We start from the raw sequence: 13,627 nt of genomic DNA on the forward strand, positions 1-13,627 counted from the left end.
CATACTCCTGAGAAAGGTACGTACTTTCTTCACATTTGCATACATACTGGATTGTGGTCCCAGCTACTGTTCCAGAGTGCCTTTCACTCAGGATATTTCTACCCTTCTGTACTGTTAATGCATCATAGAAAGATTTACAAGATGTACTCTCCTGGCTGTGTCAAGACTTATTGGAAGACCCAACTCAGCAGATTGTAAACGGTAGCTTCTTTTTTTGTTGTTGTTTTTATTTTCTGTTGCATAACCACAGGCAACTCAGACAAAATGAACTTGCTGGTTGTTCCTATAGGACTTTCAGTATCCCCATTTAAAACAGAACATATTTAAGAGTAAGACTGCTTCAAAATGGTTGTAATCTAGCTGGTTGAATAGAAGACCTTTAATCCACCTAAATCAATGCACATCAGTGGTTTCTGAGCTCAAATTCCAAGCAACTGGAAAATGTATACATGACAAGTCAGTGACCAGAAACTATTCTGGGAGAACTGATTACTGCGGTGATAGCTGTGATAAATACAAGAGCTCTTAGGAAAATGTTTCAAAGTCTTATAAAACCAACTAATGATATAATGATATTTTGTTTTGTTTAATTACCAGTCATAATGCAATGTAATTAAACCCAGTGGCAGGAGGATAACAGTAACAAGATACACACAATTAGGTTAATCACAACACATGTAAGATATATTTAGGCACCACATAAATCTTCTGACAGGAAGGATCTAAGCATTTTTATTACATTTATCAGAATACAAAGTTTAAACTTTCTATATTTTCAGCAATAGGATAAACTGCCAATGACAGTCTTTCTAAACATTGGATACTAACGTTAACTGACCTTTACAGAATTGGATTTGAAAGTCTAAGCATTATTTCCTCTAGTTCAGATGCTTAAGAGAAACTCTGGGTGAGAAATAAGAAAAATATTAAAGAGTAAACATTTTCTTTTAAAAATTGACTTGTAGCTCATTATATATTCAGGATAATAATAATTTTTTAGATATATAAAGCAACTATTTACTCCCAGGTCTGCAGCTTTACTTTTTTTCCTTGTTTATAACTCTTTTTGACATGCAAATTTTAAAATTTTAATTGCAACATATTTATCAATTTTCTCATATGGTTCACATTTTGTATCATATTTAAGAATACTTAGCCCACCATGTTGCAACCATATTTTCTTCTAATAGATTTATTTTTTCATACTGAAGTCTTCAGTCTCTTTTAGGTTCATTTTTATGTTTTGGGTGAAGTTGGGACTAAATTTACATTATGTGAACCGTAACTTCTGGATGTTCAAGCTAAATTTAGAAAAAGCAGAGGAACCAGACATCAAAATGCCAACATCCATTGGACCATCAAAAAAGCAATAGAGTTCCAGAAAAATGTCTACTTCTGCTTTATTGACTATGCCAAAGCCTTTGACTGTGTGGACCACAACAAACTCTGGAAAATTCTTCAAGAGATGGGAATACCAGACCACCTGATCTGCCTCTTGAGAAGTCTGTATGCAGATGAGGAAGCAACAGTTAGAACTGGACATGGAACAACAGACTGGTTCCAAATAGGAAAAGGAGTACATCAAGGCTGTATACTGTCACCCTGCTTATTTAACTTATATGTAAAGCACATTATGAGAAACTCTGGGCTGAATGAAGCACAAGCTGGGATTGCCGGGAGAAATATAATAACCTCAGATATGCAGATGACACCACCCTTATGGCAGAAGGTGAAGAGGAACTAAAAAGCCTCTTGATGAAAGTGAAAGAGGAGAGTGAAAAAGTTGGTTTAAAGCTCAACATTCAGAAAACGAAGATCATGGCATCCGGTCCAATCACTTCATGGCAAATAGATGGAGAAACAGTGGAAACAGTACCAGACTTTATTTTTTGGGGCTCCAAAATCACTGCAGATGGTGATTGCAGCCATGAAATTAAAAGGGGTTTGCTCCTTGGAAGAAAAGCTATGACCAACCTAGACAGCATATTAAAAAGCAGAGATATTACTTTGCCAACAAAGGTCTGTCTAGTCAAGGTTATGGTTTCTCCAGTAGTCATGTATGGATGTGAGAGTTGGACTACAAAGAAAGCTGAGCACCAAAGAATTGATGCTTTTGAACTGTGGTGTTGGACAAGACTCTTGAGAGTCCCTTGGACTGCAAGGAGTTCCAACCAGTCCATCCTAGAGGAAATCAGTCCTGAATATTCATTGGAAGGGCTGAAACTGGAAGGAAGCTGAAACTCCAACACTTTGGCTACCTGATATGAAGAACCGACTCATCGGAAAAGACCCTGAGGCTGGGGAAGATTGAAGGCAGGAGGAGAAGGGGATGATAGAGGATGAGATGATTGGATGGCATCACCAACTCAATGGACATTAGTTTGAGTAAACTCAGGGAGTTGGTGATGGACAGGGAAGCCTGGTGTGCTGCAGTCCATGGGGTTGCAGAGTCAGACAAGACTGACTGAACTGAACTGAACTGGAACCTAAATTTACTTTTCCAAGGAAACCCACTGACTCAACACTACTTTTTTGAACAGACCGTATTTTCTTACTGTTTTGAGACACCACGTTTATCATTTATATATCCTTTATCTATTTAACGGCATTTACATAATTAGATGTTACAAGTTTATATTTATATGTCATTTATATATCTTCTATGTCATTGATATCAAGTCTTTATACATTCACATATGTACTTTACAATTTTTTCATCCATTACATAAGTCTATATTTTTCTTTACTATATAACTGCTTTAATTTCTATAATTGTAAAAAAAAAATCTTGATATACGGTAGCCAGCCATTCTTCAAATGTGTCTTGACTTTTCTTACTCTTTTGGTCTTCTGTATTATTTTAGAACTTGGTTTTCTCCAACTTCCTACTGTTTTCCAGTCTTTCCTGAGGGGCTGTTTTGAATGTTAGGATCTTCCTTCAACACTCCTGTAGTTTACAATGGTGTTTTAGTCTTGATTTCCAGCTTATGCAGAATCTCAAGATCAACCAGAGAGGCAATTAGAACATTCTCAGGCCCTTCCTGGGGATGCACAAAACATTGCCAAGTGTGTATGGCCTTCTAGATCCCTAGAAATATGTCAGAGCTTTTCAAATCCCACGGTGGGCTTCTCATTTCCCATAGTTTATTTTTAAATATTTTAGCCAACTTTTTGCCTGCCCCTACTGGAACAAATGCCTATGGCATCTATGACAGGTGCTGCTGATTGTGGTAAGGATAGGCATCTCCTTACTGAGGGAGGCTGTTACTGAATCAGAAGTTGGTCATCTCACAGCACAACAAGCCAATACTTGGGAGATGAGGTGTGGAGGCAAGAAATAGTAGCTTTATTTAGAAAACCAGGCATTTGAGAAGATAGTGGGCTAGTCCTCTAGAGTATCATCTTATGGTGGTCTGGATGCCAGTCTAACAGAGAGAGGAAGGTGAGGAAATAAAGTAAAAAGGCCATAAATCTTGTAAAATATCTCCTGGATTGGCCTGCTCCAGCAAGAGGATGTGTTAATTTCTTCTTTCTGCAGCCATTCACAAGTGGACAGGTCAGAATATCTCCTTGTGTGCTGAACAAAAGCACTTTAGTTTAACATTCAGGCAGAGGGACAGGGTTCCCCGAGGCAGGCCATTATGTATGTTTACATAATGTTTACACTATAGACAGCGTCCTTCCAGTGATTATAGTAACAAAAGCAACAGATAGCAAATGTTAAAGTAAAAGATCCAACATAGAGTCAGATTCTGCTCTTCCCTGATACAAGACTTGACTCAGGTCAAGCAACAGGAAACTTTCTCAGGGAGCTACCATGCAGGTCATCTAATGAAAATTCTCTGGAGATAAAGCTTTTGGGGGAGTTCCAATCTCTTTCCCTTCCTTCCAGTAGCTGCTAGGCTTAACGTTTAACAGTTACCTTGTTTCTGAGATTGCTGGTTTTTAAACTACTGAGAAGCTAAGAAGAGAGGAGTGGAAAAGAACAAGTTAAAACGCCATAAAGCTTGCTGTTCTTATCCAAAGTCAGTTGCTTTTCTTTTTTTTTTTTTTTGTCTTTTTTTTTTTTCTTTTAAAATTTTTTATTCCTTTATAGTTGCTTTTCTTGAATGAATTCTCTCACACTGCTGCCAGGCCTTGGTTTATTATGAGTTTTTAAAAAGCTGATTTTGATAATTTTTGCCAAAATTCTTGCTGTTTTATGGAAGGATGGATTTTCAGCTGTCTTAACTCTGTGTTATGATGTTAGTGTTTCCGCATTCATATGTTAAACTCCTGGCCACTCCCCCACCACACACACACACACATACACACACCATGTAATGGTATTAAAAGCTAGGGACTTTGGGAGGTAATTAGGTTTAGATGAGATCTTGATGATGGAGCCTCCACTATGAGATCAGTGTCCTCATAAGACATATCAGAGAACTTGCTTCCTTATATATGAGGACACAGCAAGAGAATGGACACTAACAAGACTTCCCATCAGAACCTGAGCATGCTGGCATCTTGATCTTGGACTTCACAGCCTTCAGAAGTGTGATTAAATAGATGTCTATTGCTTAAGCCACCCAGTCTATGATATTTTATTACAGTAGTCAATCATTCTATAAGTTCTTCCCTATTTTTCCATTTTAACTGTCATAAGGGCTTCCCTGATAGCTCAGTTGGTAAAGAATCTGCCTTCAATGCAGAAGACCTGGGTTCGATACCTGGGTTAGGACAGAGATAGCCTGGAGAAGGGAAACGCTACCCACTCCAGTATTCTGGCCTGGAGAATTCCATGGATGTATAGTCCATGGGGTCGCAAAAAGTCAGGCAAGACTGAGTGACTTTCACTTCACTTCACTTCAAGAGCTTCATTTAGGCAGAAATTTCTTCTCATGCTCTTTGCCCATTTTATTGTAATATTAGATCTTCTTATTGGACTGGAACTGACTTTTTTGTATTAAGTAAACTATGCAACATTTTTTTGGCTAAAATTTTCCCAGTTTGCCAAAATATAATTTTGGTACACAGTTTTTTATGAAGTCCAATAGAGCAATACCTACCATTATATTTTTCATCATATTCAGTTCAGTTCAGTCACTCAGTCGTGTCCGACTCTTTATGACCCCATGAACCGCAGCACGCCAGGCCTCCCTGTCCATCACCAACTCCCAGAGTCCACCCAAATCCATGTTCATTGTGTCGGTGATGCCATCCAACCATCTCATCCTCTGTCGTCCCCTTCTTCTCCTGCCCTCAATCTTTCCCAGCCTCACAGTCTTTTCAAATGAGTCAGCTCTTCGCATCAAGTAGCCAAAATATTGGAGTTTCAGCTACAAAATCAGTCCTACCAATGAACACCCAGGAATGATCTCCTTTAGGATGGACTGGTTGGATCTCCTTGTAGCCCAAGGGACTCTCAAGAGTCTTCTCCAACACTACAGTTCAAAAGCATCAATTCTTTGGCGCTCAGTTTTCTTTTTAGTCTAACTCTCAATCCATACATGACTACTGGAAAAACCATAACCTTGACTAGACAGACCTTTGTTGGCAAAGTAATGTTTCTGGTTTTTTATATGCTGTCTAGGTTGGTCATAACTTTCCTTCCAAGGAGTAAGCGTCTTTTAATTTCATGGCTGCAATCACCATCTGCAGTGATTTTGGAGCCCAGAAAAATAAAGTCTGCCACTGTTTCCACTCTTTCCTCATCTATTTGCCATGAAGTGATGGACAAGATGCCACGATCTTAGTTTTCTGAATGTGAGCTTTAAGCCAACTTTTTCACTCTCCTCTTTCACTTTCATCAAGAGGCTTTTTAGTTCCTCTTCACCTTCTGCCATAAGGGTGGTGTCATCTGCATATCTGAGGTGATTGATATTTCTCCCAGCAATCTTGATTCCAGCTTGTGCTTCCTCCAGCCCAGCGTTTCTCATGATGTACTTTGCATATAACTTAAATAAGCAGGGTGACAGTATACAGCCTTGATGTACTCCTTTTCCTATTTGGAGCCAGTCTGTTGCTTCATGTCCAGTTCTAACTGTTTGGTCCTGACCTGCATACAGGTTTCTCAAGAGGCAGGTCAGATCTCTTTCAGAATTTCCCACAGTTTATTGTGATCCACACAGTCAAAGGCTTTGGCATAGTCAATAAAGCAGAAATAGATGTTTTTCTAGAACTCTCTTGTTTTTTCCATGATTCAGCAGATGTTGGCAATTTGATCTCTGGTTCCTCTGCCTTTCCTAACACCAGCTTGAACATCTGGAATTTCACAGTTCATGTATTGCAGAAGCCTGGCTTGGAGAATTTTGAGCACTACTTTACTAGCGTGTGAGATGAGTGCAATTGTGCGGTAGTTTGAGCATTCTTTGGCATTGCCTTTCTTTGGGATTAGAATGAAAACTGATCTTTTCCAGTCCTGTGGCCACTGCTGAGTTTTCCAAATTTGCTGGCATACTGAGTGCATCATATTAGGAAAAGCTAAAATTCATTCACATTTTTCTGTTCCTTTTAATGATTTCATTTTTTTATATAAACTTTGCCATTCACCTGGAATTAATTTTGGCATATGTTATAGTGGGAAATGTTTTTAATTTATTTTGGGGGGCTCCAAAATCACTCCAGATGGTGACTGCAGCCATGAAATTAAAAGACACTTGCTCCTTGGAATAAAAGTTATGACCAACCTAGACAACAAAGACATTACTTTGCTGATAAAGGCCTGTATAGTCAAAGCTATGGTTTTTCCAACAGTTATATACGGATGTGAGAGTTGGACTATAAAGAAAGCTGAGTGCTGAAGAATTGATGCTTTTGAATTGTGGTGTTGAAGAAGACTCTTGGGAGTCCCTTGGACTACAAAGAGATCCAGCCAGTGAATCCTAAAGGAAATCAGTCCTGAATATTCACTGGAAGGACTGATGTTGAAGCTGAAGCTCCAATTCTTTGGCCACCTGATGTGAAGAACTGTCTCATTTTAAAAGACCCTGATGCTGGGAAAGATTGAAGGCAGGAAAAGAAGGGAATGACAGAGGATGAGATCGTTGGATGGCATCACCCACTAGATGGACATGAGTTTGAGTGAACTCTCCCAGTTGGTGATGGACAGGGAAGCCTGGCATGCTGCAGTCCTTAGGGTCGCAAAGAGTCGGACACAACTGAATGACTGAACTGAACTGATAGTGGGAAAATCAACTTGATTTTTTCTCCCCAAACATCAATTTTCCTAACATAATTTATATAATAACCTATTTCATCCCCCATTGTTTTGTGATACTTCATTTATAATATATTAATCTCTCAATATCATTCTTATATATAATAAAAAGAATTTCTGGGTTATCTCTTCTTAACTCTGGTCATATTCTTACTCCTGATTCAACATTATATTATCTTGATATTTTGTTGCTTTTTAGTATATTTTCATATTTGGTTATTAGCTTTAAATTTATATACAATGTAAAAAGCTAATACTGGATGAAAAATAGTGTTTGGAGCTTTGCCTTTCTCTCTTTGTACCTGTATTCTTAAGTTCTTAGTCAACTTTCAACAGAGATACTGCCCCCTCTTAGGAGACTTTTCTAAGTCCCTATCTTCCTCCTTCTGGGATGGGTTAGGTATCTTCCTCTATGCTGTTTCTTTATATTCTCATAATGTCCATGCACATCTTTGTTATGGCATTTATGAGATACACACTAACTCCAGTATTCTTGCCTGGGAAATTCCATGGACAGAGGAGCCTGGAGGACTAGTCCATAGGGTTGCAAAATAGTCAGACATGACTTAGCGACTAAACAACAAGAATTTAGGATACACTGTACTGTAAGGGTTAAGTTTTCCACTATTTATACCACTGGCCTGTGGTAAACTCTTGCGAGCATAGACTGTGTTCTGTATCCATGATATCCCAAATAGTTTTTGGCAAAATCAACAGATTTTCCTTGAAAAAAATCAATAAATAAATGGTATTCTTGGAAGAAAAGTTATGACCAACCTAGACAGCATATTGAAAAGCAGACACATTACTTTGCCAACAAAGGTCCGTCTAGTCAAGGCTATGGTTTTTCCTGTGGTCATGTACGGATGCGAGAGTTGGACTGTGAAGAAAGCTGAGCACCGAAGAATTGATGCTTTTGAACTGTGGTGCTGGGGATGACTCTTGAGAGTCCCTTGGACTGCAAGGAGATCCAACCAGTCCATTCTGAAGGAGACCAGTCCTGGGATTTCTTTGGAAGGAATGATGCTAAAGCTGAAACTCCATTGGCCACCTCATGCAAAGAGTTGACTCATTGGAAAAGACCCTGATGCTGGGAGGGATTGGGGGCAGGAGGAGAAGGGGACGACAGAGGATGAGATGGCTGGATGGCATCACTGACTCGATGGACATGAGTTTGAGTGAACTCCGGCAGATGGTGATAGACAGGGTGGCCTGGTGTGCTGCGATTCATGGGGTCGCAAACAGTCAGACACGACTGAGCAACTGAACTGAACTGAACTGATCAATTGAAATTTCACCTGATTTGGACAACAGGGAGAAGGAAATCAGGCAAAAAATTTAAGCATCATTGCCATTCTGGGACTTATTAAAAATAAATACTCTTTAATGATTTTAAATAGAAACACCTAGATATAATTCAATAATTTTTTAAAAATAATGACTTGATTTTGAATATTCTTATTCTGTTTTAATATTAAATTTGACTATCATCATAGAATTCAAAAGCTTTGCCTTGTATGTAGTTCTCAGTCATTAGAGGACTCTTATTTGCTTTTTCCATCAAAGCAATTTATACAAAACCTAAAAAACATCTGCTAATCTCAGGAGGTTCTGAAAGTATCAACCTTGTTTTTTGCCCTTGAAAAAAATTACTTTCTGTTGCATGCACCTGGCCTCAGCTGTCACAAGAGAAGTTATGACCACTGGATACACATTAACAACCTCAACAGACCTAGGACAAGGAGTCTCCAATTAAAGATTTCTCAGGAAGCTAAATTGTACCCCAATAGATAGCTAATAAATGAAACAGTTTCTTTGGTAACAGCTATAGAGTTTTGCATTTTGAATCAGACTCACATCTCAGCATCAGATGTATTAAGCTTATTTAAATAGGCCATATCTTTCTAAAGAATTCAAAAACTCGTTTTTCATGGTAAATAATCCTTTTTCGTTTTTCATGGTAAATAATCCTTTTTTTTTAAATTTTTTATTTTGTATTGGAGAAGGAAATGGCAACCCACTCCAGTGTTCTTGCCTGGAGAATCCCGGGGACCGGGGAGCCTGGTGGGCTGCCGTCTATGGGGTCGCACAGAGTCGGACACGACTGAAGCGACTTAGCAGCAGCAGCATAGCCTATTAGAGCTTCCCAGGTGGTGCTTCAGTCGTGTCCGACTTTGTGCGGCCCAGGTGGTGCTAGTGGCAAAGAACCTGCCTGCCAATGCAGGAGACCTGGGTTTGATCCCTGGGTTGGGAAGATCCCCAGGAGGAGGGCATGACAACCCACTCTAGTGTTCTTGCCTGGAGAATCCCACGAACAGAGGAGCCTGACAGTCCATGGAGTCAGAGAGTCAGATACGCCTGAAATGACTTAGCATGCATGCACGTAGCTGATTAACAATGTCGTGATAGTTTCAAGTGAACAGTAAATCGACTCAGCCGTATATATAAAAGTATTAAAATATTTTTTTAATATCCAGAGGGAATCTTTACATTTTTCCAATAAAAATATTGTGAGTTTTAAAATAACCTCTGAGAAACCAAAAACGATCACAAAGTCTAGTACTGAACCTCTCCAATCTGCTAAACTGTGTCAAAATCATTTTGGAATAAGCCAAGATATGAATATACATACGAATACATAGACTATAAGAAAGGCATGCAATTGTGGTAGAGCAGAAACAACTGGATATACTGGCATGAATAAGAAGTGCTAATCGATGCCTGGCATGGAGCTAGAATATCTATAAAAATTTACCAGTAAACTACACATGCAAAGAAGGCAATCATTTTAAGACTCAAATTTGCAAAGTCAATAGAACTAGAGCACTTATGAATCTTTTATTAATCCAGTCTAAGACAACATGTATAATATTGACAAATGCTTTTGCAGTCCATGTTAATTTAATGAGCTCATCTTGAAGAATCCTCATTGATTACTTAGAGTACTCAAGCCTCCCTTTAACTTTTTGATCCTTAGCAATGTGGCTTTTGCACTGCCTATTTATGGTTAGACATGACATTGAAGTATTTCAAACTTGTCATTTCATTCTCCCTCAGGGCCAGAAAGAAATCACTGTAAGCATCAGAACTACCTGAACTCACCAGCCCCATGGAGCTCACACCTAAGAGGACAGGGCACCACAGCTGAGAAAGCAATTGCTTTGGCTGGAAGATCTGACTGCTGTTTCCTGGTGGCTCAGATGGTGAAGAATCTGCCTGCAATGCAGGAGACCTAGGTTCAATTCCTGGGTCAGGAAGACCTCCCAGAGAAGGGAATGGCAACCCACTCAAGTATTCTTGCCTGGAGAATCCCATGGACAGAGGAGCCTGGCAGTCTACAGTCCATGGGGTCACAAAGAATTGGACATGATTGAGCGATTAACACTGCTACAGACTACTACCATAGGTTATAGCACAGCTCAACAACGATGAAAAGAATACAAAATCTGCTTTTGTACTCAATGTACTCAGTTGCCACAGATTAAAATCTCTATTTATTCTCACCTTCCAGGGGGCATTTCAAAGTTTTAATTTTCATAAAAAGGAAATGCTGTAAATGTTTAATTATGTTAATAAATAGGAATGATTATATTTCTAGTTAATGCTAAATTATGAAGTTTGACATCTCGTTACTGGTGTCAACATGTGTGAGATAATCACAAGCTTGCCTTCAGATAATATGATCTTTATTGAGCATGAGTAATCTTGGCTCATTCCCCAACTCCCCAAAGCAAATGAAATTCCTGTTCAAAGAACTAAAATACCCCTTTATGGAGAAGTCACTCTTTATCAAGTAAGCACTGTTGCACCCAGAAGCTTCTTGTTCAAATACAAATGATCCTGAAAATGTTGCAGGAATGGGGACATCTTCCAGGGCCCCAAAGTGGGCCCTTGTCTATTACTCTGAAGAGGAGAGTAGATAAGCTTGCTGACAAAGCAAGAGACTTCATTAGAAAGAGTTGCCTGGGTGGGGAGCAGGAGGGTAGGGAAACCCAGGAGAAGGGCTCTGCCAAATGGTTCGCAGTCTCGGGTTTTAGGACAATGAGATTAGCTTCCTGGTTGTCTCTGGTCAATCATCCTGACTCAGGGTCCTTCTTGGTGGAGCACGCATTGTTCAGTCAAGATAAATTCCAGTGAGGGGAATTCTGGGGGGTAGTAGGACACGTGGCATCTCCTTTCAATCTTTCCTGTACTGTTCTGGTTGGTGGTGGCTTATTAGTTCTATGTTCCATAATAGGACCTTCTGTCGCAAAATAACTCACACAAATGACTACTATGGTGTCTGGCCAGGGAGGGTTGTTTTAGTCAGTGTGTTTCCCCTAACAAAAACAGAGTATATGAAGGCTTGGAGATCTTTAACACTGGTGTAGATTAGTTTGTTGGTGTTTGTTTGTTTGTTTTTTAGCTTCGGGGGAATTGGGAAAGAAAATTCTGAGGTTTGTGGATGGCTAGGCAGTTTAGGTTTCACCAGATAAATACCTGTAGACTTAGAATCCTGGGATTGGTGCAGGGAGAGTGGGACATACTGGCCAAGTATACTTTGATGAGACAAAAAAGAGAGACACCAGCTTGCAGCTTCTCCAACAACCCTGATCTTTCCTGGAGGGCTCTGCACTTGCTATTCCCTTGAAACCTTCTATGCCCCTGTCCCAACTCCATCCCTACCTCTCTATCTGCCTAATGCTTATTCAACCTTTGGGTCTTAGCATAAATGCTACTTTTTCAGACAACTCTTTTCTGGCTTCTAAGATTAGGATGCTCTTATGGAACACTGAAATTTTCCATTTTTGCATATATCAAATGCCAATTAATTATTTGTTTAATTATATTTTGATGTCATCTTCCCAAAACGGATTATAAGTATCATCATGGCAGGGCCATGGCTGCCTTACTTACCATCATTTCCCAGCCCCTAAAACTCTATAAATACTTCAAAAACACATGTAGACTGATTGGTACAATGCATATAAACACTTCAAAAATATATGTAGATTGTGTGGTGCAATGTGCATGCCTGCAGTCATTTTGGAAGTGGTGTATTATAGCAGCAAGTTCTCATGGCACTAGGCTGCTGGATATTCAGGTGGTAGTGTAAGCCTGGGAAGGATCTGGACAGGGATGAAAAGGGAAAAAAGGGAGACAGTTTTTCAATTTCACAATCCGCAGCAAAATACACAGCCTTCTTGAGTTTTAGCTTAAAAATGTGGACAATGACCCTTACTTTGCCAGGTTGCTATGGGAAAGTGAAAGGATACAGTGCAGCTCTGGCCATACAGCAGACAGTCAGTAGCTCTTAATGTTAATTTTGCTAATACTTTTTCCACTGCTGTTTCTCAGTTCATATTCTCTCTCTTCCTAGACTAGTAACTTCCCAACAGGGGGTCACTGGAGGCTCTGCAGACATAGTGAATGATGGGCAGGAAGTGAAAGGTGGTGGTGGGGGTCAATCAAAAAGCTGAGCTGAGCCATAGTGCCCACGTCAGGGAACTGAATCTGAAGAATTCACATGTGCTTCTAAGAACAGGGTCAGAGGAAGAATGACAATCAACAGAGGATTGTTCATATATCCAGTGAGGCAAAGTGACTTCAGAGGGACCCAGAGAAGTTCTTATATAATCTGATAAAGGAAGAGGAGAAGTAAAAGCACAGACCACACTCTTCTGCCCTACACAGTCAGCTTCTCAAGCTAAAGATCTATCAGCACTCTGAGGAAAGGAAAATATGAGATCCATATGGGTCTCAGACTGAAGGTTGATTCATTTTTTAATTTTTGTTTGTTTATTTTTTAGTTGCATTGGGTCTTAGATGCAGCACTTGGATCCTCATTGTATCATTCAGGATCTTTAATTGCGCTGCACAGTCTCTAGATGTGGCAGTGGGCTCAAAAGTTGTGGTGTGTGGGCTCAGTTGCTCTGCGGCATGTGGTATCTTAGTTCCCCAGTCAGGTATTGAACCTGTGTTCCCTGCATTGCAAGACGGATTCTTAACCACTGGCCCACCAGGGAAGCCCCAGATTGGAGTTTTATATTGAATGAGATTGGGTTTTGCAAACAACCAAAAGGTATAGAATCATCCTAAAATGGTCTTAAGAGGTAGGAAAGGGAGGTTAATTTAGTACTGCTAGAGGCAGAGATTTTGGGAAAAAAGCTAAAAACATTTAGGTTTGTGGCCTTTCAAGTTTGAACTGTTCAAGAATTTGGTAAGAGGGATGATGCTGTCAAACATGACATTCAGGTCTCTGGCCTGGGAAGTAAGCAATGCTGTTACCCAAAATGGGAATACAGCAGCTGAGGTATGGACATGGAGGTCTGGGGGTGCACTCTCTGAAAACAAGGGTTGAAGTTTTGTCAGAGGATGTGACGACTTGGGGAGAGTAGAATGGAAGGGAGACAAGGGCAGTTAAAAAAAGAAAAGTTAAGAGTCAAC

This window comes from Bos indicus, chromosome 3 (assembly GCF_029378745.1).
Source record: "Bos indicus isolate NIAB-ARS_2022 breed Sahiwal x Tharparkar chromosome 3, NIAB-ARS_B.indTharparkar_mat_pri_1.0, whole genome shotgun sequence".
In the NCBI taxonomy this organism is placed as follows: Eukaryota; Metazoa; Chordata; class Mammalia; order Artiodactyla; family Bovidae; genus Bos; species Bos indicus.